At 34.9% G+C, this 3,306-nt stretch overlaps 1 protein-coding gene across 1 annotated transcript in view; it reads right to left on the reverse strand.

Annotated features, from left to right (window-relative positions):
* The window catches only part of fam189a1 (family with sequence similarity 189 member A1), an 86,523-nt gene that overhangs the window by 67,324 nt on the left and 15,893 nt on the right, over positions 1-3,306 (reverse strand). The window lies entirely within an intron of this gene.

A 3,306-nucleotide genomic window follows, 5' to 3' on the forward strand; every position in this document is an offset into this window, starting at 1 on the left:
TAAAAGCAGCAGAACTGTAGTTAAAAGTAGCAGAATTGTAGCTAAAAGCAGCAGAACAGTAGCTAAAAGTACCAGAATGGTAGCTAAAAGCAGCAGAACTGTAGTTAAAAGTAGCAGAATTGTAGCTAATAGTAGCAGAAAGATATAGTGGAATGGTTGCTAAAAGTAGCAGAAGCTAATAGCAACAGAACAGTAGCTAAAAGTATAAAAAGTTAGCCATATTGCTGAGGCAGATTTCAAAGAGAACATTTTTCAAGGGATTGATTTGAAGACTTTGATGTCCCCTACAGAGTAATTCTTTGTAAATAAAAGTGAAATATTTTGCAAAGTATTAAAGTTACACAAGCTAAAAGTCACAGCACCCACCTCCTAATGAGCTGAATATTTTGATATGTGAATAACTAAAGTAGCACAAAAATGGACAGAAAAAATAACTGAAAACCATAACATTTCTTTAAGATGTTCTGAGACGTGTCCACAGATCAGCTTTTAGTTTAACAGCAGCGAGATGTGTTGTTGCTCCACCATCTGAGGGTAAATGAAGCTTGAAACTCTTAATATGAGAATATTAACTGGGATTTGTACTTTGTAAACAAATTAGGAGAGGTGATGTGATCTCAGTTGTAACAGTTAATTTGCATTTCGGATGAAAGGACATTTAACAAAACAAGAATAAAACGAGTTGATAAAACTTGAAGGAGAATTGGTCGAAATGATAAGATCCAATTTACTGAATTATTTTAGTGTAAACAAAACGTTTTCTGCAAATGTTCGAAGTCTCCACAGTGAAACAGTAATGCTGACTGATGTGTTCAGTTTTCATGTGGAGTGGATCACATTTAAAGACATGTAATCTTTAATAGGAGTTAGTCAGCAGAGCAGGATGTTCATTTCATTAAGCATGTCGGCTTAAAAGTCAAAGCCTGCAAGCTTAAAATGACTGATGAGGCGATACGGTGAAGAAAAACAACGGGATCTTCTCTGAAAAGCTGGGTTTTTGTGACTAATTTGAAAGTAAAGAGAATATTAATGTTTGTTTGCAGCACATAACGCTGCTTCAAAAGAACACGGAGTACTGAAGTAATAAAAACTGAGATAAAAAGGGAAGGTTCGGCCGGTCACAGGACCAGATCACAGTCGCAGCAATGGCAAAATGTCAAACTTTGATAGTCCAACAGAGACGCGCTCCGAGAGGTGCTGTTTGAGGCCGACAACAAAGGAAACATTTAAAAATGCAACAATTTTAGATTCATTTTTCAGCGATGAAGTCAGAGGTCAAACTCAAGCTACTGTGTAACAAGAGAAAATCCTCAGATGGAAGAAAGAGAGAAATAATTCAAATCCTTATCTTAGACATGTAACACTAAGCACACATTTTTCAACACAAAAAGCTTTTTTTGTCAGTATTTGCTTTGAAAATTATAATTTGTGTGAAAAGCTCTGCTTTAATTCTCACTTTATATTTGGGCTATTTTGTACCGAGCCCCTAGTGACGAATAGGATTTTTAAATTTAATTTAGTGGTTAATCTTTAGTGAGATTCTGTCTCCTTGAATACGTTGGATGGGTCTGGTGGTCTGATGGAGAGGAGACCTGCAGAGCAGATTCAGGACACAGATGAGATGTCTCATCTCCAATGTGTNCAGATGAGATGTCTCATCTCCAATGTGTCTTTTTTTTTTTGGGGGGGGGGGGACTCCCATGAGGCGCATTTAGGGAAAAGATGTCTGGTTGTCTCTGTCTAAAATGTGGCCTTAAAAAAGGAAAGAAACAGATCAAGTCTACATTTATTGTGAGAAAAATCCAACTTTTTTAAAGTATTGTGAAAAAGCATCATGTTAAAATGTTAGAACTTTGGATTTTTTGAGTCCACATCTCAGTTTGAAAACTAACAATATTGGTGCAACATTTTGAAAAATCTCATTGAAAGAACTTGGATTTTTGAATCAAGAGACAATTTTATATTCTGTACTGCTGCGTTCATTAGATGAAAAGGTGTTATGGAGCTGCCAGAGGAGAAAGAAGAGGAAGACCACACAGAAAATGATGTATGTGATGAAGGAGTAAAGTAGATGGTTGGTGTGACAGGAGGAAGCAGATAAACTGCTGACTCATGAAAAAAAAAACACGTGATACAGAAATAAAAGGAAATTTTTGAAGGGTAGTTTTAAATCCCAACTTAAAGCCACAAATATATTTGATGATGTGCATCCTGATTTGACTTGATATCATCTGTTATACAAGCTTATTGGAATAATTGCACATAAATTGATCAAACATGAGTTCTGGCACCAATTATCTCTTCATTTCTTCTGCTGGCTCGATAAATAATGTCCTGACAAAACAATCTGCTCTGAATTTAACACATTCTTAACATGTGTCTTTTCATAATTTACTCCAATAAAACAACTATTCAGATACCAGTCTGACTGTTTCAGGTTGACTGACTGCAACATTCATTTGAAGCAGACATCAGTTGAACATCTCATCTCAGTTTTATTTAGTTTTTATTTTCTGGTGCATTTAATTACTTCCATAGAACAAACTCTGCTCAGTATCGCTCAGATCTCTTATCTGCACACAGCACTGCTCGCTCTCTCAGATCCTCTAGCAGGAACCATCAGTTTCAGAAGACTAAAAGGACGGCAGCTTTGGAGATAAGACCAATGTTCTGGATTACCCAGCCTGAGGAAATACACCAAGCTGTGTCAGCACTTTGTTTTTAGCTTAAAGTGCCTTTTTCATCATTTATCTAATTCTGTTTGTCCCACCGGTCATGGGTTTTACCAAAACAAAATTAACATGAATGCAACGTTTGTTCCCATTTTACTGAGTTTTTCAGGCAATTTTTCCTCTGCAATGCTCTCAAAGCAGTAAAAACCTAAAAATACGTATAAACAAGCACTATATAATCAGTTAAACCAATGTTTTTCTTAAATTTTCTTCGTTTTTTTCCCATGACTATTATGTCACAGTCAATACAGAACCATTTATGGAAATAAAGTTCAGGTTWAATGCTCACAAAGTTTTATTTTAAAATGTTTTTGTAAAACTTACTGACCTCTGCACTGACACGTGTTTTTGTCTTAACGTGAAATTTGCTGTAATTTATGGTTAAGTCTAATGAAAATATTCTTATTTTACATCCTTAAACAGTATTTTTACCTCAGTTTGCAGCACAGATCTCCTTTTGTTTCTCTTTTTTTATAAAATTTATTCATTTAAAAACAAAAACACAAATTCAATATACAAATACAAATAAAAATACAAATCAAATTAAATGAAAGGTAGCAGAAGATGATAAAAT

This window comes from Austrofundulus limnaeus, unplaced genomic scaffold (assembly GCF_001266775.1).
Source record: "Austrofundulus limnaeus strain Quisiro unplaced genomic scaffold, Austrofundulus_limnaeus-1.0 Scaffold5, whole genome shotgun sequence".
NCBI classification, from domain to species: Eukaryota; Metazoa; Chordata; class Actinopteri; order Cyprinodontiformes; family Rivulidae; genus Austrofundulus; species Austrofundulus limnaeus.